Below are 25,309 nucleotides of genomic sequence, written 5' to 3' on the forward strand. Positions count from 1 at the left end.
AGGGGCCATTCTCTGCACCTCTGCTGTTCATAGCATCGCTTGCTTGTTCCCAGATAGAGCAGTCTCTGTTAGTCCTTATCAAGTCCTTAGACTAGAACTGACGGACAGGTGAAAGGAGGCATGATAAAACAGGCATTTGTTGGGAGAACTGGGGTGCTAGAGTAGCACAAGGCTCAAGGCAAGAGGACTAGGCTGGTCCTTAATACGCTGGCAGAGCAGCATCCTGCTGCCAGCCTGCAGCTGCCAGCCCCCTGGTGACTGTATCCCTTGGTCCTCACTGCTCCCACCCAGCCCCTAAGGACCACGCGTGTTCTTCCAGGCAGAGCTGCTCAAAACCTTTATCTTCGCCCCCTGCATGACTGCACAAGCTCACCTGGTTTGGGAGAGCTGGTGGTCGGATCCCCTCTGTCCTCCTCTGACTCTCATGAGTCCCATTGATTATTGGCCAGGGGAGCTGAATGAATTCTGTCTTCCTGAATTATTTCTGAAGGTATTAGATCCTCTCAAATTGTTCATCTTCCCCAGAAATGACAGCTCACAGGCACCTGGGAATAAATGGTGTCTTGGAACAATTTCATTGTTTCTATTCCAGGCAACAGGAATTCCTCAGATCTCGACATCAGTCCCCAGGCCCTGGCATGTTAGCATAACCTCCAGACAGCTATGAGTTTCTTGACCCAGAAAAAGGACAGGATTTATTACGAACCCTGGGAGACTGGTGCCCTTGCAGCTTGTGTACCCTAATGGTGTGCAGTGTATTCTGTGCTCCTCTGGCTGGAATTTTCTTGTCCAAACAGCTCTCTGTCAGCAAATGCCACTTCCACAAAATGGGCTTTTGTGTGTGAAATCAAATCAATGTTGATTAATTTTCATTTTGGAAAAAAGGGGAAAAAAAACCCAGTTAAAAATGTCAAGATCCCTTCTCTTTTCATTCTCACAAGGACTTCAATTCTTTATCTCTTAATGACCTTTTGTTTAAAGCCTTTGTGTTTTATAAGAAGTATTCAAAAGGGATGAAGCAAAATGAAGTGTTAAATATCTTTTGAAGCAAAATTTGTCCATTTCCATGAACTTTTTTTTATTTTATTTAAAGGCAGGCAGGAATTGCACTTCTTTTCTCTCTGATTTTTTGCCTTTTTCTCCTAAACCAAGCATACTTTCTGAGGCTTCCAGCTCTGCCCTGGCTGACACGTGCCAGCCTCTCCCATGATGCTGTGGGGACAGCTCTGACTCCTGCCTTGACCCTGCTCACATTGTCAAACCTCCCTCGAGGTGATGGTGCTGGAGCAGAGTGGAGGGGAGAACCCTTTTAGCCCTGCTTGAAGCTGACACCGCTCTTTGCAGCGTCGGAGCTGCTGTGGTGACCTGCAGGCGCGTCCCTTCTCAGCTCCTGGAGCTGCTACACGTGTTTTTGTCAGCTCAGGCTCCCTTGCTGCACCGAACTGGGATGACGGCATCCCAGAGCTCTGACTCGAGGTGGTGTGCAGGCACAGACATGGTCATGCTGTCACACCGTGGCTGCATCTCGCTCCCCTTTGGTCAGCAAAGCGCTCAGCCATCCCGAGGAACTAGGCTCTGACTCCCTCTCCCTGGCAGCCCACCTCCTCCCTAACCACTGCTGCCTTCACGGGAACGTTACCTCATGCTGTGTGCAGCATTCCCCAGCAAGTCTACCTAATCAAAAAGCTTTAAAAAAAAAATTGCCTCGGTTGCTCATTACTTTTTTAATGAGCGTCTCTCATTTGACTGGCTAAATTGGATCGGTGTCTAGCACAAAGGATCATTTTTTTCCTGCAAGCCAGGGGTGATGTATCAGCATGTGGGTAGGATGCTGAGATTTCTCACCTGGCCCCGGAGTCCTGCCTTCATTAAGAGATGCAGGGCAGCAGGACCGCATGATGGAGGATGTATTCGTGGAGAGAAGGCGTTTGCACTTCTGCAAAGTGAGTGTAAACCTTTGTGGACCTTAGCATAGCCCTGGTTGTGCAGTACACACAGTGTGCCTTGTGCATGCTTCAGCTGCAGGCTGGAAAGGCAGGAGAGGAAAGCAGGGTGCTCGAGGCAGGAGAAGGTGACACCAAGGCATGGTCAGTTGGGGCAAAACTTATTTTTAGAGCTGGTCTACATTGTTTTGCACACATTAAGGTTTTTTGTTTGGTTGTGGCTTTTTCTTTTTTTTTTTATCCTGGGAAAAAGATCTTTGGACCTACATAAAAAGGTTTGCATAAAGCTTTTGCATCCTTCAAAATCACTTTTTTTGAAAAAAAAGAAAAAGAAAAAAAAGTTGTTTCAAGTTATTTGAAACTAATGGAAAAAAAGTTCTCTCTGATTTTCTTAGTTTTCCTTCCTTCATTTCCTTTTTTTTTTAACTCTAAGTAAAAAGCAGGGTAGTGGGAGAGAAAGGAGAAAGGAGTCATTAAAGAACACCGAACATTTCTACTTTCTACTTGAAAGAACTAGAGTTGAACTGGAAAATGTTCTTTCAACTTACAGGAAAAAAATAAAATATCAGGAATAAGTTTTGGCTGAAGGGTAAATATAAATGTTTCCAGTGAAAATGTTCTGAGGGGAGAAATGTTATTTTGGAGGATTTCTCTTCCCCAGCCCCATGGGATGCCCTTAGTTGTACACGTGAAAATGCGAGCTGCACAGATCACAGCCAGCGCGTGTCTGGGGTCCTCCTTGGGACTGTGACTTTCCTGCTGTTGGTTGGGGAAACAAACTTGGGATGTGGGATGCAGAATTAGCACGGTTCTGCTCCCAGGCTAATGGACCCACATGGACAGTTTTAACGTCTGGAGCTGGAATTTCATCCATTGGCAGGGCACGAGCACTCGCTCTCAGGGTTAATGAAATCTCCTCTCTTAACTGAGGCTGTGAGGGACAGTTTGAAAGTCATAAAGCCTTTATTAAATCTATGTCTCCTTTCATGGCACAAAGCAGTGCTCTCCATGCGCATGTCATTTTTTGTTTTCCTGGCATCACATCCCTCTCTGCCTTCTGACACATATGTCTCTTGCTGGAATTTCTTCTCCCAGCCTCCAGCATTCAAACAGCCGAGCAGCATTCGTGTGTCTCCAACAAGTAGCCACTGAGCCTGAGAAACGCATTAGCTGCCTGACCTGGTTCCAGCCAGGTGTGAAAAGATGCAGTGGCTCTGGCTCTGCTCCACCTTTTCTGACCATGTGAGGCAAGGCAGAAGGCTTCTCCTCTCTCCATCAGTTTGCGTACTTCAAGTCTATTTAAAAAAAAAAAAAAAAAGGGATAGGAGTGGCAAGAGGATAAACAGAGCCAATCACGGGGAAAGCTGGGCAGATTAAAAGGCATTTACTGGGCTTTCTGTACTAGAAATGAAAGAAAAACCCTTCAATTAGCTGTCTGCCGAAGGAGCTGAGCAGGAAGGGATAAAAGCTGAGATGCTTTTGCAGGAGCAAAGGGAAATTGCCAGCCACGAGGCTGTCAGTGGGCTCTGAGTCAGGCGTCGTTGTCAGAGGGGTGTTCAGCCTGTGGTGCTGCAAGGGGGGACCTTCCCTCTGAGAGCTGCCAAAAGGCTCCATCCAGCTTTTCTGCCTTCCCCTGCTTTCTTCTGCAGCTCTCTTTGGGGACGGCCCATTCTGCAGTCCCAAATTCTTGCTCAGAGCACGGGAGCTTCACCTTGGCAAGTGCTGGTGTTCATGTCTGGAGCGATAAGCTTGCTGGTGCACTCAGGGAGGTGATGCAGCTCCTGGGCAGCACGAGTGCCTCTCACAGTCATCCTTAGAGCCAAGGGCCTCCTGCCCCCATACCTCCGTGTCCTGTATATCAGCACACCCCACGTACTGGCCTGTGCTTTGGGTCACTTGTCACCATTTTGTGAAGCAAACAGGGCACCTGGGAAGGGAAGAAGCAGCTCTTCTGCCTGCCCAGACTTCGAGCATCCACTCCTGGTGCACACACACAGAGGTTCCCTTTACCTAACAAACAATTATTTAACAAAGTATGCAAATAATATAATTACTGTTATTTGTTTAGCTGTTACAAGTGTTTGAAATGTAAATGTCAACTTTGGGATTTTTGCAGGGTACGTGTGTGTTGTTGTTGGCTTTCTCTCTCTTGTGTGTGCTCTCCCTGGATTGCAGTTTGATGAATTTCTCCTTGTCCTAGAAAAAAAAAAATCACTAATGTGCTTTCTGTGCGATTACAGCAGAAGATGCCGAAGTGGGGATTACTCACAATAACTCCTCTTACTTCGCAGATCTGAGTGGGAGGCAGGATTCATTACACCGAGTAGAGAAACAAAGAGGAAATGTCTTTCAGCTGACTGCTTGTGTCTGCCGAGGCAGCATCCTCACCATGTCAGGGCTTCCCTCCTTGGAAGGTGAAGGGTCAGGCAGGGCAGCCATGGGGATGTTGGGACCTTGGCAGCAGGCTCACAGGGACCTGTTCCCAGTCTGCCACAGCTCCTCCATGGACAGGAGGAGTGGCGAGTCTGAACTCTGTTTTTCTAGGAGGTAAATTTTTATCTCTGCGGGAGGCTGGAGAAACCCTGGTATGGATCTGCCCTGCTGGCGTGCTCGGAGCAGAGCCCTGCTACTCAGTACCGTGATGTGTTCCAAAGGTGTGTCCCACTGTCACCTGTCCTGGCTGGCATTTGGTACAAATTATGCTCTGAGGAGGTGGTCACCGGTAGATCACCACCTATAGTTCAGGAAATCAATCCCAGGCTTGCTACCATCACCAGTGCAGGACTTAGGCAGTCAGTCTGTGGATGCTGTCAGGTGGCTTTTGCAGCCCCAGTCTTGGCCCCTGGTCCATGCTGAGAAGGCTGTTACAGACAGGGCAGGGCATCTGTGACTGCAGCACCTCTGCTGATGTTTCACAGCATCCCATACCCTCTGGGGAGAGCCCAGCCCTGCTTGGGCTTAAGTGCTTTCTCAGATGCACAGCTCCAAGATGAATCCAATTGGATTCATCAGCCGGCAGCAAGCCTGGCACCAGCTTTCCGTTCAGTTGGCTCAAAAGCCAGCCCAGGAATTGGCATGAAATTAGAAAGGCTGCATCTCTCCTGTATCTCATCTTCCATCCCCTTCATGGTCCCTGTGTCCACACAGTATGCTGGGACATGGAGCTTATGGGTTTCATGTGAATCTCAGGGTGGCAAAGGGGTAAGAGGTTTTCACCTCCAGTGTGGCCCAGGTGAACTGAAAAGAGTGAGGTGGTAAACACAGCTAAGAGCTCAGCTCCTGGAGGAGCAGGGAGAGCCTCATGCCCAGCTCAGCGCTCAGAGGTGAGCCCCAGAGCATGGTGGACAGCCAGGGAACTCACTCCTTGTGGCAAGTAGGAGTCCAGGATTTCTCCACATGCAGATGCTGCCATGGAACCGGGTGAGTCCATGTGCAGCATGGATCTGAGTCTACTGGGATTAGTGGTTGCAGCTGAGGATGGGTTGGAGCACAAGCCTACACAGGGTGGTGGTGAAGCCCAAGCTGGGCCCTGTGACCTGGCTGCTGTATGGCAAGAAGATGCTGAACCAGGCTTTCCTGCTTTTTGAGGTTTCCCCTCTGCCCACTGGCAGGGCAGGAGTTGCTGGCATGGGAGCACTTTGGTGTGCTAGTTAAATGCTAGGAGTTGGTGCATGGCTCAGACACATTCGTCTCCTAAATGGGGCTGTCCATGCTCTCTGGACTTGCTTGTTAGTGCCCTGCTCTTGGTGCAGGTACTTACAGCCGCGAGTGATGCCGCTGGCCCCTGGACACCTGCACCAGACAGCTGGGCCATGGGGTGCAACCAACGAAGCCGCTTGTTTCTTAATTGCAAAGACAGGAATCCAGTGACCTTTGGCAGATGTCGTAGCCCAGTGGGCTTGTGTAATTGAATCTGGTTATGATTTGTCATGGCTCTAGACTTTCTGTATCTACTTCATTCCCACTTGCTCCTTCAGTCTCTCTTATTCCCTCCTTCTTTCTTCATGATCTCATTATTTTGTGCCTCTCTTTCACTCTCTTCAACCATAGTGCTTCCTGGCATGGGGAGGTACCCCAGATCTAGCTGTCTTTGAGGGATTTAGGTTTTGCCCGTTGCAGTATTTTCTCCACTTCATATCCATCATCCAAGAAAACCTCTTTATGCCTGTGACCAGGAGACCTGCACCCACCAGAAAATTCCAGTCCATTCCAAGCTTAACGATAAATAACGCATTGCTGTGGTCAATACCCTCAAAGCAGCCATGAGCTCCAAATCCCAACTTCCCACTCCCATCAGGTGAAGGTTGAAGCATTACAATTTTTATTTAAATTCCCTCATAGGTGGCAGGTTCAATGCTATTAACATATTTCAATTCAAGCCATTCTTATTTTAATTAGCCTTAAGTAATTAGTTCTAATTCATCGCCATTTTTTGCTCTGCATATTTTGGGTTATTTACTTCCCTTGCTAAGTAACAATTTGATGTAATTATGTGCTACTCATTCTTTCTATTTACATATGCTCACTCACTCAGATTTCCTCGTTGAAATTTCAACAGATCCTTTGAATTCCCTCTTGAATTGTTTTCTGAGTTGTCAGCGGTGTGGAAATTGTAGAGTGGAAAGAGAATTGAACCTCTTCTCTGGACATCCCTGGTGCCAAAGGCAGTGACAGTGCATGTGAGCACCTGGGCTGGCAGTGGGCTGCTCTTGGCAGGGAAGGTCCGTTGCCAGGCTTTGTTCCTGAGAGTCTGGATTCTCATATGAAAGGGGTCTGGGGACCGATCCAGCTCGCTCTGTCTTCCTCTTGGGCTGCTTTAGCCCAGATGCCAAAGGGACCAGTCGCTGTTGCAGCTTCCCTTCGTTTTCTTTGTGCAGGCAAAGATGCTTTGGCTTTCCAGAATGGAAGTGGCCTGGCTTTCCAGAAGTACAGTGCCTCTGTTCCTCAAAAACTCTGCATCCTTAAAATGCTGTATTTTTTTAGGCATTTTGAGTACTTTGGGCAAATTTGTCACATTTATATATGGCAGTTTCTTAGCTGGAATGTACACTTATCTCAGCAGCCATTTTCCTAAATACTCTCAAGGACCATATTCTTGTCTTCATCCTCTTTCCTCAAGAGTAGCCCTTCTCTTAGCACCTTCTCTGTAGCTGAGATTCTCAGAGGATCGTGGTTCATCTCTCTGATCAGCTGCTCTGAATCCATCTTTTTCACTCCCTCAAAACTTGATTCTGAGAGGCCTTAACATGACTGCCTGCAAAAACGTGGATTTCATGCTCACGTGGAGCGGGTGCATACCTGCGTGTATATGCCTGGCAACTTTTAAGTGTATTATCCAACTCCAGCCAAATTTGATGGAGGGTAACAGTCTCAAAAATAGCAAGTTCCCTCAAGGTTTGAGCAGACAGGCAGAGGTAGAAGAGAGCTGCCCTACTTCTACTGAGGAAAAAGCTGCCATGTTGTGCTGAGCTTTTATTTGATGCCGGCGAATCCATCTGGGAGAGAGCTCACATCTCAGCACCCCACCCACAGGAAGGACTTCAATCAGCACACGCACCTTCTCGGGCACCCAAGTCAATCAAGCTCAAGAAAAGCAGGATTTCATCATTCAAGTGCTCTGGAACTACTTGTTGGTTTGGGGTTTTTTTGTTTGTTTTGGTTTTTTTTTTTCTTTTCAAGTAGCTTTTTCACTAAAATCTTATCAGCCCTTTGAATCCATGTTCCATTAGCAAATTCTGCTTGCTTCATGAATATGCACGTTCACAATGTGTAGCATGGGCTTAACCGCTCCCATTGAAGTTGATAATAAAACTCCTGCTGACTTCAAAGAGAACAGAGTCAGGCAATGCTGAGTGCTTTGGAAAATCCCACCCCTGGTTGTTATTTTATTTTTAACACATCTACTCAGGAGCTGTGGGATGGGACTAAATACTCAAGAATGAGTAAAGAGGAAAAAAAAGAAAAGATCAAACAGCTGAAAATGAAAATCTAGATTTTGAAGTAAATATTTAATGACCTGTCCTTGGATCTAAGACTCACGGTGGGAGCAGTTCTCCGTTTGTGTGGGGAAGGGTCACAAACCGCTGCCTTCAGGCATGAGGGTTGCTACACACCTCGCACTGGCCTCCATCCATGGTCTTCTTAGGGAGGCCATCAGTGGAAGTTGAGATCTGAACAACACAAGACAGGGGACCTTTAAGTTATGTCAAGGCTACACATGCTCATGGGTTGGAGTGGAATTGATTCCTTAAATCCTGCCCCTACACTTGGGTTTGCTGTGTTTAGGAGAGCCCAGAGAGGAACTGGTCCCTTCTGCTGGCACCAGGACAAGGCAAAGACCCAAAGCATCCCATGGGTTATCAACTCTGCAGACTAGCAGAATACAAGTCTGTTCAGTCCCATCTTAAATGATCCATTTCTCCACTCCTGTCTTGCTGTGTATTTTGCAGCAAAAAGGCGTTGCAGAGTTTTACAGCTCTTCAGCCTTTTTTTTTCAGATGAATTACCCTCTCAGCTCTCTGTTTTCCCCATACTTGGTGCCATAGCTTCCAGCCTACCATGGGAACATGGAGGATCCCTACCACAACCCAGTTTAGCATCCAACTGATTTCAAGGGGGCATAAACATGCCTAAAATTGTAACACACAAGTGATTTCAACTGGGCAGAACTCCCTTAACACAAGCACCTATTTACCTGTTTTGCCGAGTCAGGGCATGTTCTCCTGACAAGGACTTTGTGTTTTACTGTTGGCTATTTTGGTATCTTCTTGTCCCAAGATTATTTCCAGTGGAAAGAACACAGCATTTTTCATTCCAGCAGTATTTTGGTAACAGTTACTATTTCCTGACAATATGTCTGTATTTTAGGACTAAACCAAATTACACGTTGGAAGCTCCTTTACCCACTGCAGTTTCTCCAGCACTACTCACGTGCCAGTCACATCAAGACCAGAATCTGGAAGAGGCACAATAGACGCTATATTAAATTTTATACAGACTTGCCATCAAATTACATGCAATAGCTACTTGATCATATTATATCAATCCCTTTTCGCCTGTCCGTTTGAAAAGCAATTGCTTTTATCTTGATGGCTTGTTTTTAAATTCAGACCTTGCCAGGACTTTACCTATGGCTTTTGCCTGATGGCAGCAGAATTCTCCTGTTCATCTGTTTTAGTGCAATATAATTTTGTTTGGTGTATAGTTGCATTACAAGGGGCACAGGCAAAAAGGACCCTCTCACTGTAACTAATTTTAATCGTTTTCCTGATTTTTGTCTTTTATTATCTGTTTCTTGATGTGAAGCCTATAAAAATCTTGAGAGCAGTAAGGACTTGATGCTGTAAAACAGTCATGCTGAAACCACTGACAAATATTTTTTTCTTTTGCTCTCCTGCTTGCCACCATGCTCCAGGAGACTTTAAATTTGCCATCAGACTTTTGCAGAGTTAGAACCTGCCTTTTCAGCTCATTAGATCATAGGTAATCCTACTCCCTGGCTACACCATACAATTGTTATTACCATATAAATCCCAAGTACTTTGTGTAATCTTCTAGGCTGTTTTCCTAATAGTCAGGTGCTTTAGAAAAAAACAGGAGGGTCATAATTGTGGAAAATTTTATTATGTTGCATCTTTCACCCGTTCCCTGAGACCAAAAGGGTTAGTTTTCCCTTGCTCTATACATTGTACAAACTTTGCATCACTACAATTAACTCAATTTGGTGCAGGTGAGCACAGAATAGGGCATTACCTTATGGTGTTATCTTACACTACAGATTTTTCTTGGTGGTTGATTCTTTAAACTCAGTTGTGAAAAGACCTATGGAGGTTGAAAGAGTCTCCAGTTTGGATTCAATGCAAATTATTCCTAACTTCCATCCCATATATCTATTTTTCTTCTGGTCAGTACTTTTACTTGAAGCTTAATGCTAGTTTGCTCTAAAAACAGCTGTGAAGAACTATGCTTGGCTCAATGAGTTTTATTATTAAAAAAAAGCCCGTAAAGTTATGGTTGCACTTTTTTCTAACTGCCAAAGAGATTTTGGATAGTTGCAGAAGTAACCCACAGAATTAGTAGAAATCAGGAAGAAATATGTTCATCCACATGCTGCATTATCTGCCTAGTTGGAACCTGCATACTTTGTTCTAGATTGCAGTTTTGTTCTGAAACTTAGATAAAAGCACCCTATGGGATGAAACTTTTAGGTGTATTAAACCCATCCCATAATGTTTATTTTTATATATGGACAAGAGATTACAGCTTTTGTTTGAGCTTCCAAAGTCATCATCAAAAGCAACCATTACTTTTTTGAATACTTACTTTGTAGTCTGGTATCTGTCCTACACTAGTTAATTCATGTAAATCTAAAAAAATGGTTGCAGGCAGGATGGCATCAGAAACATGGAAATATAGCATCTGGGTAGAAGGGGTTGGGTTTTGCAACATTTTCATTGAAATTATTTTCTTCTGCCAGATGAACAGATGCAGTGAAAACAGTCTTATCTGCAGCCTTTCTTTTGGGGAGATTAAATGAATGAATCATCTATCAAAACATTATTTCATTTGATTACATAGGAGATATTTATAGCATTTCTAAATATAAATCAAACAGACAAAAAAAGGAAGGTTCACAAGGAATGGCCACTCTACACAGTCAGATGCTTTTTCTGTACCCAGAAGTATTTTTAAATTCCTATTTCTTCACCTAGGTTGGGTGAATGCAGTTCACTGTGCAGCGAGGGTGTTTTAACAGACTACAGTCCTTATGCGCGTATTTTGGTCTGATATTTGGGCTGCAGTTATGGTTCCTTGTAGAATTCCCTTTGGTTCATGTTAGAAAACAACAATGTACCTCATGGTTTTCAAGAGTCTTACCTTTTCCTTATGTTTCAGAACAAGTTCTGGAATAGATGCCTGGAAAACCTGAAAATTTAGCAATGAGGTGATAGAAGAATTTGTGTCTTGCAGGAAATTATAAGACTTTGACGTTCATTTAGATTCTGGATGGAATATGAAGTTATATTAAAATATATTTCACGTTAATTTAACGTCATTTAGATATGACTGTTTGAAGATTGTATTATGTGATTAAAACAGAAATGCAAAATTCTCCTGAAGTCTTCAAAATTAAATGCTTGATTTATCAAAACATTCCTAATTCTTTTAAAATGTGATTTTACCAGAGTTACTTCATGCCAGGAGAAATTTCAGTTTTGCTGAAATGCAACTTTCTGGTAGGAAAGTGGAAAACCGTCTGACCAGGAGTGCCTGACTGTAGAGCTAGCTGGTGATTCTCTTTGCTAGGAATGAAATGTTATTTTAGGCCTTTGACTATTGGTTTGATACTGTAGTGTTGGGCTTTTTGGTTTTTTATCTTTTTCCCTGACTGAGCTTCATCATCTTATCAAAATAATTTTGCGTTTGTTATGAAAAAATTCCATATTTTTGTTCATATATATGGACTCCCTTGTAAGAAGGCAAGCCAAACTCTTGTATCTTACTGCCCTTTTCATGGAAGTCTCCTTTGGACATTTTTATTTGTGATTTTGCCTTTTCCTTTGATTATGTATTGAGATTTCTGTTGGACTTCTTAGTGTTCTGTCTTGCTTTTGGTTTACAGTGTTCATCTTTGGAGCCTGAGGTCTTTGTGTTTCTTTATCAAGGGAGGCATTTTTTTCTATCACTCTATTTTCTTTACATTGCTAGCAATTAGAAGAATTTTCCTGAAATAAGAGCTTTCACTGCTTCTTGTAAGTTATCATGAGTAATCCTGAGTCATTTAATTTTACATATTCTAAAATATCTTTTCTAAGATGGTCATACTGACATTTGTGTTCTCTGTCAACATAGTATTTAATCCTGAGTCTAATGCTGTGTTTTCCCTGCTTTCCAGTGAACAGTCTGAACCAAAAATATACTGTTATCTGAATGTTTTCGATCAAATATTTAAACGCTAGTATGGAAGATGATTATTGACTTTTCAGTTAAATGATGTAGTCTCCTGCAGAAATCAATTTTCCTTATATACTCACCAGCTGTATTTAAGAACTAGCATTTGGCTAGCACTTTTGATGGTTTAAAATAGAAAAATCTCTCATGCGGTGTCTTTCCTTCAGACATCTCCAACACCTCACAGTCACAATAGCCTGCTTTTAAATACAGGAAAATTGAGGCACAGCTGTAGAAACTTGTCCCAGGTAACTCAGTGGCTGAAGCAGGCAGAAAAAGAGAAACCAAGCCAAAAAGGAGAAAGCAAGCCGTCAGTGCTGTACCCGTCCTGCTGGACTGTCATACCATGAAGCAAATCTGTTTCATTCACAGGAGTCTTAATTTATATCACTAGGCTCTAAGAAGCCATGTGTCATGCATGTGTGTATGTTCCTAGACAGATAGATGCACACCTCATGTATCTACAATACCTTTGGTATCACGCCATGAACGGAAGGTCTTGCTCAACCTCATCTTGAACACATTCCCATGAGCACCGTGAACATCCCCTTATATAAGTATGATCCGTCTTTGATTTTCCAGTTGAGTCAGGAAAAAAAACCCCACTGTTAGGTTTTTTTTTGAGAGGCCTTAAGCCAATTGGTATGGAGAACCAAGGTCTCTAAGGCGTTTCCCTGCCTGCTAAGGAACCCCTTGGCTTCCAGCCATCGGCTTTTTGTTGTCAGCTGCATTTTGCTTCTGGCAGTAGTACGCCCCAGGAAAGAGCACGAGTCTTTCTCCTTGTGAATTAAAGCTCACAGCTCTGGGTAGTTAAAAAATCCTCCATATTTGTCTTTAGCCTCAGGAATTATATTCCCACTCTTCCTGCATGTTTGTTGGCTTTGGGTAAGGGTCCTGACACGCTATTCGTGATTTAGCTGCCCCACTCAGAACCGGTTGCAAACATCTCCCTTGGAAGGCTGTTTATAGATGGCAACCTGGCCTTCCTCTGGTAACTTCTCCTTCCATTTATTTCCCTATTTCTATTTGGTTTACTCATGTTGATCATTGAAGTTTCAGTCTCTGGCTTTCCCATAGAGTTCCTGGATCTCCAGTCCCGGGTTTTGCACAGATAACCTGGCCCATGGGATTTTGCAGGAGTGGAAGCTGGAGGGGTTTGGGCGTGATGGCTCCAAGAGGTGTGTGGATCTTGCTCTTCTGAGAGGACTGAAATTGGCCCCCACTGAAGTCATGGCAGTAATAATCTCCTTGGTTTCTGGAAGAGAAGCCCCCCAGAAGACAGGAGGATTATTTTTGCAGTGTAGGTTAGTAGCATTGACCCTGGACTATGGCAAAACCAAGACGTGGAGCCTTTTGTATAAAAATAGCTCCCAAGGTTGCAACCGACCCTTAAAACTGCAAAACATGGCTGCTCAAAACTAGGAGGATGGGTACAAGGATACAGCTGATTTTTCGAAAGTAAATTGTTGATTTTTGGAAGTTTGGGATTGCTAATCTCGGGAAGCCCCCAGCTCAATAAAAGGCTTGATCTTTTTGAAAGGCTACCCTCAGCTGAGACACCAGTCCCTGCTTGCAAAATTACAACTTTCATGCCACGCTTTGGAAGGGATTGGATGTAATCTGTACCTTTTGCGAGTCTTAAGTGTATTAGGTGAGATGAGCAGGCACCAGAGTGTCCTCAGGTCTTAGTTAAATATTGAGATTACCACAGTGTGTGCTTGTGATGAGGAGAGAGGGTTTCTCCTCCTCCATCTCCTTCCTGCAGAGAGAACTGCTGCCCTTGTGTCTGATGGCTGTAGGTGTTGGCCAAGAGCTCCCAGTTTACCATTGCTATGACAGTGGATTGCCACAACGTTGGTTGCTCTCACCAGTCAAGCACTGCCTGTTTTAGCAATATAAAGGTTGAGTGTCTAGGTTAAGTTCATCATCTAGACTCCTCCGTAGTCGGTAGAGAAAGTTCAACACCTCCAGAATGTAATTCATCCCATCCAAAAATAGATGTCTAAGACAGGAAGAATGAATCACTCTCTGGGGGTTGGTGTGCATCTCTCTGTTCACTGATGATAAAAGGAGTCTAGACAATTACCTAAACCTAGACACCCAGCTGCAAGACACCTTCAGCTGTGTGAGATCCAGCTATGCTTTCAGGTCCCTAAAGACAGATTTCAAAGCTCCTGTTCAAATGCGAAGTAGCTTTCTGATTTCCCTGCAGCTTTCAAGCTGAAGTCACTTTTGACAATCAGTCTTCTTCTGTCTCAGTGAGACACATATGGCAGTTTTACCATAACTGAATAGCTTTTTAGTGAAAGGGTTTTTACCCTCAGTCCCATCTGGGAGTTATCCATGAGAAGCTGGTGATGGTTTGAGGAATATTTCTTTCTATTACTTGCTGAATCATTGCCACCATTAAATATTGCTGCATAATTTCCTCACAATAAGTCTGTTCCATGTAGATAATATTAAAAGTGTGGTCCCCATTGATTACTTTGATTGAACACATGCCATGCAGCATGTCCTCCACGAGCAAGAGCACAACTCTTCAGCTGGTAGTTGCAGGCACTCACGTTAGTGAGTTCATTTCCAATGGTCTGAAATTCATCTCTGACGCCTCTCTTGCCTTCCCTATGAGCTTATTTGTTAAAGCATTTGGGGAAAGGCAGGCAGGGAAAGGCGATGGGTGAATGCAGGAGGAATGGGAGAAGGCAAGAGTAACAAGACCATGAAGAGCTGCAGTGCATCCGTGGAGCCCTGAAGGAGGCTGCAGTGGAGGCAGCTGAGAGGTGGTAAAGCCGCTCACATTGGACAAGCAAAGAGCTGCTGTATCCACCATTGCAGCTCCTCGCTGCTCACCTTGCCCCATAGAGATGACCACTGGAGGAGCAAAAGCTGCAGAGCAGCCCAGGGCGCTTGAACATCAGCTGTTCCCCTTTCCAGTGCATGTCTTAGAGCAAAGCCACCTTCAGCTGGTGTTTCCTTGAAGAGACCAGACAGTGAGTGGAGGCCACCAAACCCCAGCTTCAGCCCCAGGTAGTTATCTTTGCTCCCAGGGTGGTGATATCTGTCCCTGTTTGATTGCAGAGCAGATAGGTGAGGATGATGATGTCTCCAATAGGACAACATGGTTCATCAGCAGAGGTGAGCAGATGTGTTGCTCTACGGGCGGGATGGACTGTTGGAGAGGGGACTTCAGGGTGACAGTTTGTGTGTCTAAAGTTTCCATCCCAGGCAAGATAGAAGAAGGAGAGACTACTCATCTTCGGTGGCTCTGCAGAGAACTTCTCTGTTTACCTTGGAATACATGAAGATTTAATTCCTTTGATTTTTGCTTTGAGATTACTTTTTGCCCTTGCTGTTTTACAAAATTCAGTTCAACATGGAAGCAGAGTCTTCAAGGAAAAAACTGAAATATTTTGACCATTATGGGTAACAGAAAACATTCATTTTTTTAAGATTTCTTTTGTCCCTCTTTTTTGGGAGAAGACAGTAAGTTTAGATGAATCTAGAAATTTTTTTGGTTTTTTTTTGCATATGTGTGTGAATTGCCTAGTTGCCAGAAAAAATGATTTGCCCAGTGCTGTTACAGGTGTCTCTTTGGCTCCCCTGCCAAGACACCTGCCCCCAGTTGCCTGCAGGAGCCCTCGGTGGGGTCCAAGCCAAAGCACTGGATGTATTTCTCTCTGGGACTTCCCTGCTTCGGTCCTCCCTGTGTCAGCTCTGAATGCAGCCTGCCAAGATTCAAGCAAATGTTTAAGAAAAGGTTGAGGTATTCACCAAGCTCAAGCTATTGTACAAGAAATACCCTGAAGCGAAATCAGAGCTATGAAACACCATCACACGGAGTCGCTTCCCCCACCCCGGCAGGCACCATGCCGTACCAGACAAACTCCTCCAGATAGGATCCAGGCAGAGATGTTTGCTTAACACAGCAGCTCTTTGAAAAGGCAAATAAATGGACAGTGAAGCTACACAGACATGTCACTGTGCAGCGATTTCCGTTTAGCATTTATGTTTAGTGCCAGGAAACCCTGACTCATGAATATGAAATCAGAAGGAAAGGAAGAAAGCAGTTGTTCATTATTAGGGCTTCGAACTGGGCATGTGGTGGAAATTAGCATTAAAAAGCACATAGGTTAAAAAGAGAGGGACTGACTCTGACGGTCCAGGAGGCTTGAGGACCCCAGCTCTGCAACCAGGGGACGTGTTTTTGCGGGGCACTCTCTGCTCGCAGGCTTTGCCCATGGGGTGTTACTGCTAGAGAAGAGCCCTGTAGCTCAGGGTTACGCGTGATGAGGCTCTTGCTCGCATAGAGGTGGGGGAAAGCAGATCCTGAATATTCTTGGAATTCCTCCAAATTTACAGTGAGGCAATGGTGAGCAAAGGCAGGGAAGAAGAGCCACTTAATAATTGTCAGAAATAACCAAGAGCAACCTCCAAGGGAAAGGAACAACCTCAGCTAGAAATCCTGAGCTCTCATTTAATTGGGACTCAGTGGGGTCAAAGTGAAGGACCCCACAGCCTGATTCTTCTGCAGGTGGGATGCCTGTCTTTGCCCCACGCCTGCGCTCTGGAGCTGAGAACAGCCTCTGTGAGCCTGGTGCGAGCCTGGCTCCCTTGAAAACAAGCTGGTTTTCTTCCAGCCGTGAAGGTGGGACACCATCCTTCTTTCTGCACCTATTTCCCCTTGCAAAAGATGAGCTTGTTCTGCCTCAAGCCCCCAGTGCCAGGCCTCAGGGAGGGATGTGGGTCAGACGAGCAGATGCTATTGCAGCAAATATTTCTGATGGTACTGGGAAGGAAGAAGCAAGCAGAGACATTGCTGCATGGTGGCAAGGACTTGATTTCCAAAGCAGCTCTTCGCACATAACCCTGGGAGCAGCTCAAGGCAGTAAAGAATTGCGCCATCCCTGCTATTGTCTTGGTCTGAAGCTGCCCAGCTGCGCTGTATGAGCATCCCTCTATTTCCTTGCATCTTGGTAATTCCAGCGCCCTTAAAATATTATGAGAGCTAATCTATCAGCACAGGCCACAGCAGCCCGCAGTAATAACAGACCATTCAGCAGATACCCCAGGCCTGGAGCACACGAGGTGCTGTACCGGTGGCGGCAGGGTATGCTGGGCAGGTGGCTGGATGATGGATGGGGTGCGCAAGTGGTTGTGCATGGAGCTAGGCAGATCTGCCAGGGTGCTCGTCACCCAAGTGTCCCCATGCCCTTGGTGACAACAGCTGGTCATGGCTGTTTTTGCAGCCCCAAGCTTTGCCCCGAGGCCAGGCCATTGGCAGGGCTCTTCCCTGCCCTGTGCTGGCTGTGACTGCTTCAGCAAGTTGTTAGCAAGCAAGGTGTGCTTGACGTGAAAAATTAAAATACCTGCTGTGCTTTTAAATAGTTCAGAGCTAGCCTTGGAGCTGTATGTGTGAGCGATGGCTGCTGTCTTTGGAGGAGGCCTAAGGAAAGAGGAGGGAGGAGGACTGATATCCAGTGGAAAATTAAGGGCTTGATGCTCCTGGCAGGAGGGGGGATGGTGCTGGAAGCTCCTGTAGGGATGTGGGCAGTCCCTACCCCTGAGTGAAGACTGGAGGCTGACACATTTCTCCGTGCTGATGAACGGGCATCTTTCAGTGCAAAACTCTCCAAAGTTTCCTCTCTAGCAAAGGTCTGAGAGGTGGCTGAGCTCAGCACCCTCCCTCCCAGCCGCCCCAGGGCTCTCCTGCTGGTTCAGCTTTCCAGACCTGTGGGATGAGGACATGGGGCAGGGGGACGGGGGCAGCACCGCAGCGCTGGGGACAGCAAATCACTCCACCAGCACAGGCAGCGTGGGGTGCCTCGCCTGAGCATGCACAGGCAGCGGCTGGGGAGGATGTGCTGTCTTTTCCAAAGATGCTTTTTCCCCAAGATATCAATTAGACACTGAAATGAAAACACTTTCTGCATGAACAATTAACAAAGAGTTTCTCGCAGTCTTTTGGCGGCTGGACTCCCTCTGTTCCTGTGATGCTGCTGCTACCCCCAGCTGCCTCTGAGGTTTTATCACAATAGCACTGAAGCACAATAGCACTGAAGGGCCCCATCCCCAGCCGCTGAAGAGCTTCATGCGATGGGGGAAGATATCAAACACTACATCGGTGTCAGTGCTGCTGGAGCGTGGAGCTGGGAAGCTGTAAATCATCTCTTCTTGTGAAAAAATGGGTTTCTAGGCAGGGGATGGAGGGAAAAATGACATTCCCCATGAGTTAGTTTCAGATTGAATTAAACAATTGGTTGACTGTAGATATATATTTTTTTTCTATATATATTTTGCCGTGGAGAGCCTGGGCAATTCCAATTTGGGGTCACTGTGCAGTGATTTTTTTCTGTCCATTTTTTTAATTTCAGCCAATGATCCAAAAAATCGGTTATTTTCACAGCTTTGCCATAAATACCTCCAGGGCAGGCAAAAGTGGAGTTTCTAGTAGAGACAGGAAAGAAAGGCTGTCTGGGGACTGGGGCATGGCATGGTGGGGAGGGAAAGGTGTGTGCCGGCAGCTTTGCAGCTGCACGCAAAACTCATCTTGACATTTGGTCCTTTCCCTGGTCTCACGTGGGGAGTGGGAGCTGCCAGCCGCCCCCTTTGCCCACAAAAGACAAGGGCTCCTGAGCTGGAGATGAACAAATTAGTCTTCTTCTCCCCCTATCGCAGAATGCTATCCATCTAAGGATTTCCTTTAATTTAGAGCCGTGTAGAGTTTGAAAAGCCCTTCAAGTTCACTCGGGCTGATGAATTGGTAATTGAGTGTACCTGGATGTCGGTGCCGTCTTTGCCTCTTGCTGCATTTGTATCAGTCCGTGTTTGTTTTCCCGAGCTGTAAATCACTCAGAGCTTGGAGAGGCTTTTATCAAATCCTGCTAGGAGCCAGTCACTTTCCCTTTTACAAACACATTGCTAATGCCACGTGGAACCCACTGGCTTTGCTGCTCATTTAAAAACAACGAGGATGTTATTAAATGGGAAAAAAACCACCCAACACCTTAGCAACGAGGGGAAGGAGGAGGAACAGAATCGCTCCTGTCTCTGGTGCTTGCTCCTTTGGTCTAATATCTGTCCCATTGATCTCCTAATATGCTCTCTTTTGAAAACCTGATTTATTGTCCTGTGCTCACTTATCTCCCTGCGTGTCTCAGCCCGTTAGAGCACACATTGTTCTGGGCTTCATTAGCAGCCAGGCAGGGCAGCTGCTGGCCCTTGGTCCAGCCCCACGCAGGCAGAGTCCCCCTGGCTGGGGTACAGATGGGTGCCCCTTTCTCTGCAGGATCTGGCCCGCCCCAGCCAGTGCAGGACATGGACTGTTAAGCACAAGGTTTAAGGGAGTCAGGCTTTTCATCCTAAGGTCTCCAGGTTCTCCAGCATGTCCTTGGTGTCCACCTTCCCAGTGGCCTCTGAACATACCTGGCCCTCTCCATCAGCTGCAGAGGGGCCGCAGCTGACTCTGTTCCCACATTGCCCGTATCCATGGCTGATATTCGGTCCAGTGAACGTGCTCTAACGCTGATAGGTTCGGCAAAAGGGGATTTCAAATGAGAGAAGTAACAGTCATGATTTGCAATTCTTAGAGCTGCTCCGGTCCCTCACCCAATGGAGAAGCTGAAACAGCACCACGTGGCTGGCATAACCCATCAGCGCAGCCTATGTTTGGAATATAGATTGTTTTCAATGAACTGTTACGGTGCTGTTTGCTCAGGGGAAAAAATGGCAAGTTATTTCCATTAACAAAGAAATGTGAGAACTTTGCAATCTGCGTGTGAACATTTCCTGAGTATAAAATGAGGTGAAGTTTGCCAAACCGATTATTCATTACAAATTGTTCATTCAGCTCTAATTGCTTGGGTCTAGCTGTTGTTAGAGGGACTGTGTGATCCTTTGTAATATGCAGTTAAGGTCAGAAAAGTGTCAGTAGAAACAACCTGATGTTAAGTCAAGCTTTTCTTTGGGTGTAATAGTACTATACCTGCTTAGCTTAGCAAGAGAAGTAAATGATGCTGCCTGGCTTCTTGTCACTGTGCAGCCCAGATAGCTAATGAAGAGTGAGTTGTGCGTTATTGACTCCCACTTTCCCTGTAGAAGGAATAATTAAATTCACCTGCAGAATCCCCATCTTATCATGCATAGCAACGTGCAACTTCCCTGCATTTTAACTAACTAGATTAGAGATTACGTGTGCCAGGATCACTGATGAGAAAGCACAAACTGGAAAGGATCTGGCTTGGCTTTCAGATCCCAAGTGGTATTTGCAGGACTTACGCTTAGGAAAAGCATCACTTGTTTTGCTTCTAACCTGACAAACTTTGTCTGGAAACTCAGAGGAACAAGCAACAGGGAGCCCCACTGTCTGACTTTCAACAGCATTTTCTGAAATGGAGCTACACTTTAAAGTCTTGCCAGTTCAGCCTTTCACTTTACAGAATATGTGCCCATCTCTAAAATACCAGGTTATTTTTTCTTACCCCCATAATATTCTCATCTGACATTCGCTCTCCTGGAAATCACCAATCTGATGTTCGCCTACCTGCATTCAAATACCTGTCATTGTTCTTGTGCTACTGTCCTTCTTCCAATTTAGAGATTATATTTCATAACTGACCTCCAACTACCTATTGCCTCCCCGTGACACTTCTCACCCTCATCTACCTGATTGATTACTCTATTATGCTCTCTGCTCTCCCGATGACGTACAGATTGCCCAGTGTGTCACAGGCTTGCTTTCGTTCTGTAATATTTATTCTTAAGAGTTTTGCAACACCCTCCAGCTGCCATTCTCTCTCCCTGTTCACTGTCCTCTGCTTGCCTCTCTTGTGTATGTCTAGTTTGGAAAAAGGAGAAGAAATCTTTTTCGAAAAAAAATCCTACCTGCTGTGAGTTCACGCATACGCTGGTTTAAAACCACATTTAAGATGCTGTCATTTTCAATGGGGCTCTTTATTTCCTTTGCACCATTTGGAGGTAATAAAATGTCACTGGACCAGACTGTGATCGGTGATACGGCTTGGAAGGCAGCTTTCTCCAGAAAATTTCCTCACCTGCATAAGTCAATGAAACAGCGACAGAGCAGGGAGCAATGTTGTGTTTAAAGATGCGTGTAGGTAGGAGGGTTCTGCCTCCGCTGAGGGAGAGGTCTGGGATGTGTCCTAGATCCATCCATCTCCCTGCACTTGTCACAGGTTGTCCAGCTCTCTGATACTGTTCCAGGCTTGTCTCAGCTCTGTCCATCACTCTGACATTTAATTAACTGCCCTGTTGTCCTGGATCTTGCACTGGATTTGTGTCGTCTTTCTGAAATACCTCTTCAGTCACGTCTGAATATTACCAGCAGGAGGAATAATAAAATTGTTGTCACTACTATTGTTATTATTGTTATTATGTTGATGATAATAAAACAAGACACTGAATATCACAAAGATGAGTACTGTTACGTTCAGTGTCACTTCTTCTTGCTATACTGGTTGTCTTGCATCACAGGTGAGCAGGAGCTTGACAGCAGTGGTAAGCACAGAGAGCCCTGGCCAGCCAGGCATCCCAAAGTAAAAGGAAAACAGAGAGGGGGTTGGAATATATATATAGGACAATAAAATCACACTGAAGATTTAAATCCACATTTATGAGACCAGTCCCCAGGAGTAAGGATGATTATTAAGCTCATTAAAATCTGTCCGTGCTGGGTGACACTCCTCCAGGAGCTCTGCGTTAGTGTCTGTCTGGTACCGCCTGCCCCGTGCGTGCCCAGAGCTATCCATCTTCCCTGCATCTCCTTCAGGCCCCATCTGGCATTTGTCCCATTCTTCTTACTTCAGTCCCAGGTCTCCTTCCAGCATTTCTTATGGTCCCTCCGCTGCTGGCGGGTGGATTTCTTTTCCCTTTTAGTTACTATGCCGAGCAGCTGATCTCATTTGGACCTCCCCTTGGACTTCTTCTCGTTTATGTCTGTCCCTACATCTCTGTGCCTGATCCGTGACTTGAGTAGCTGCACTGTCCCTGGGATGGTTTCACGTTAATCAAGCCGTCCATCTTTCACACCCCCTGATCTCTCATGTGTTCTTTTTTCCCTTGCAGTTCAAATACTGGGCTTGGTGACCACCTTGCGGGATCCTGAATGCTGCGCCCCGTGTGCCTCCCAGCCCCTGCAGACAACTGCTAGGAGACATTCATGACCGTAGCAAGAACCAGCAGTGACACACAGGCACAAAGGTAAGGAGTGACCTTAGCGATTGCATCTCCAGAGTGAGACAAGTAGCTGGTGTGAGACAGCTGGCCACGGGAGAGAGCCAGCAGGGATGGTGTGGATGGAAACTCTCCGGGGAGGGTTTAAGTACCTGGGCATCTTCCCCAGGAGTTGATTGCGAAGGGGAGCCTCATGGCATTCATTTCCAAGAGGGGAGAGGCTGGTGCGGACATGGACAGCGATCCAGGGTTGTGTTTCTCACATTGCTGCTCCTGGGGTGATTTACTGGTGGACCTCTTCTCTGAGCACTGGCCAAGTGTGGACCTTCCTGGGGAAGCCCTGAATGGCTGAGCTGGGGCTGCTGCACTCCTGGAAGTGTGGTAGCAGTGAAAGATATCATGGTTATAATTTTTAATTTTATTTTTTTAAGATTGAATTCCCATTCTTCTGTTAAGATTTAGGAAATACCTTCTGTTAAGTTTTAAGGAATATCCCCTGTTAAGGTTTAAGGAATATGGAAAAAATGCTTCTTTTTTTCCCCCCAGATGAGAAGCACAATGTGTGCCTCCACCTCAGCTTCTACAAAATTGTATTTTACAAAGCAGAAAGAGAACATCAGGTTCATGTTGGTGCTGTGACTTAGTTTTCTAAGACCAGAGCTTGCCCTGTGTTTCCTGTTGAAATGGCTAGCTGTGCTGGGCACTCAGGAATTTTCTCCCTCTTTCTCATCTCCACCTTGACATTATGAAAAGGGTTTTCATCAATCCTTCAAAAGAAAGAGATAACTTTTGTATAAAAGTGCACAGTCGACAGGGCTGAGTTTTTTGGGTAGTATATAATTTTTTTTTACACTGTTATTATTTAAAATATGCTTTTTAAGAGGACAAAAGGGAATAGTTTAATGGAAACAAATTTCTATAGCAAAATGTGCAGCTGGATAAAAAAAGATTATTTCTGTTATTGCTTGGGTAGACAGGTGAATTTGAAATTTGAGTACAAAAGGTGTTAAAAAGTGTGCTTAAACTTCTCTTCAGTGTGCTGTTGAGATTGAAAAGAGTAATTTTTGGAGAAAAACTTTTCTCCAAGCCTCCATTTCCAGCATTGTCAAGTCTACCTCAGCGGCCTTTTCCCACAGCTATTATCATGTTTTCACCTTTTCTTCTTCCACCTCATTTGTCCATTTTTGAAGAAAATGTAGTGCTGGTGAAAGGAGTGCAGCTCTGCAGGCTGGCGCTGGTCTGGAAGGGAGGGACAGAGGTGCTGGAGCTACACAGGCATCTCTGGAGGCCAGATGGGACCAAGAGGATACAGTCCTTGATTTGAGGGAGGGAAAGATGGACAGCCTGGCCTGGGGGTAGTCATTTTGAAAGCATCTACAAGTCTACAGCTCTTAAGACCCCCTTTCCAAAGTGACTTTTAACCAATTAGGAACCTAAGCATCATTGAAGATAAGCAGAGCTTAGATGCTCAGGTCCCTCGGGGCAGACACAAATATCTCAGCAATGCAGACAGATAGATAGACAGTGTTGCCTGTCCTGATGGATCCAGACCCAGAGCTAGGCAATGAATTACAAATATAAGTGCCAAAACAGCAGGCTTGGGACACAAAGGATAAAAGACAGTCGTGTTATTTGAGCTGATAAGCCCTTCGTCTCGAAGACGCTTGCATCAAAGGCTCCTGCAGGGTTTTCACAATTGAGTGTTATACCATCCAGCACTGAGTTACCAAAGATGTAAAATGGGACTTGCAGAGAAAGCTTCATGCCTGCCACAAAGGAGTGGAATAAGAGTTTGTTTTGACAACTATTAGGCTGAATAATTTGGGATTGGTCGCTGTGGACACTGTGAGATATTGCTCCCCACAGAACAAAGATTGCCATTAATGTCTCAGCTCCCTGCCTCCTTCCTCCTTCTTCTCCCCAGCCTCTGCAAGGGCTGGGTCAAATGCTGCCCAGACAGCATGAACAATATTTCCCCTTTCTTTGGTAATTATTGTCCCTTCTATTAATTTCTCAGAAGCCTTTTCACAAGCAAGAGTTATTTTCAAGGGTTACAGGCATTCTTCTCAATGTACATTTTCATGGCTATTCTCCTTGGAAGAGCTGCAGAGCTAATTTACTTTATTAGACTAAATGAAAGGAGCTTATGAAGGTGGCCTGTGCAACATTGTGCAGGGGTCAGGGAGCTAGGGAGGAGAGTCCTCTGAGATTGCTGCTGAATTTCTTGCAGAAGCTGAAAAGTAGGTGTTGCTGTTCAGTTTGGTGCCGTCCTTTACGTTGTGTAGGCTTCCTCTCAAACAGCCAGTGCTGAGATCTTCTGTGTGGTCCCGTCACTGGTCTACCCATGAAGGCTTAAGAGCAGTAACATTTGTAGGGAAGCATAACATCTTTGGATTGGCAAGCCTGGAGCTAGCTGTGCTCGCGGCACTGTCTTGCTCATACAGGCAGCAGATGCCCAGGTGACTCTGGTGAAGGTCCACATGATGGGGAGCCCTGGCCAGCCATCCCTGCTGTGGGCAGGTCGCTGGTTACACCTGACTGTATGAACCCTTCTCCAAGCGGCTTCATGCAATAAGCAGATGACTAAAAATCATCTCCTGGGCAATTCACTTCATTCATCAATTAAACTGTTTGCTGTGAACAGTTTGGCCCCATCCAGCTCCAGGATTTCAGCCTTGTAATTTTGCTGGCAGAGGACAACGGTGCCATGTCCGTGAAATCTGCCTGCCAACTGCTTCCCCTGCTAAGCATTTTCTAGGCTAATGATCCCGAAAACCTTGCCAGCAGCCCCAGCTCTGTCCCTTTCAGGGCAAGCCACTCATTTAAACGTGAGCACCTCTAAATGACTCCATCTGCTAAGTGTCGTTAGTAAAGAAAAGATTATAGCAGGAGTTATTGCCGTGTCCTCAGGTTATAACCCTGTTATAAAATGGGCTGGAAGAACAAGGCGATTGTGAGGAGCCCAGGCTCAAAACCACCTGGGTGACTGTCAGCTTGATTTATTTTCTTGCTTATTTCATAAATTAGAAAATTGGCGAAAGAAATCGTTGCCCACTCTCAGCTGCTTGGTAACCTGCCACATGGCAAGAGATGCTGGCCACAGGGAGACGCAGCTCCTTCCCACCTCCCTGGTCCCTCTCCCCCAGCCACCCCAGCACCGGGGCAGCAGGGCAGGGACATGGGATGGGGGACATCTCCTGTCATGGGACACATCTCCTGTCATCCTC

The 25,309-nt window shown here is 45.6% G+C and overlaps 1 protein-coding gene across 6 annotated transcripts in view; it reads left to right on the plus strand.

The window, feature by feature from the left end:
* Nucleotides 1-25,309, plus strand: part of ELFN1 (extracellular leucine rich repeat and fibronectin type III domain containing 1) — a 108,626-nt gene that overhangs the window by 37,294 nt on the left and 46,023 nt on the right. For all 6 annotated transcript variants that reach the window (XR_008747551.1, XR_008747553.1, XR_008747552.1 and 3 more), the window contains exon 3: nt 21,975-22,109. The gene's annotated coding sequence lies outside the window, so the exon portion shown is untranslated. The remainder of the gene's footprint in view (nt 1-21,974; nt 22,110-25,309) is intronic.

This window comes from Falco peregrinus, chromosome 5, assembly GCF_023634155.1.
Source record: "Falco peregrinus isolate bFalPer1 chromosome 5, bFalPer1.pri, whole genome shotgun sequence".
Classification (NCBI taxonomy): domain Eukaryota; kingdom Metazoa; phylum Chordata; class Aves; order Falconiformes; family Falconidae; genus Falco; species Falco peregrinus.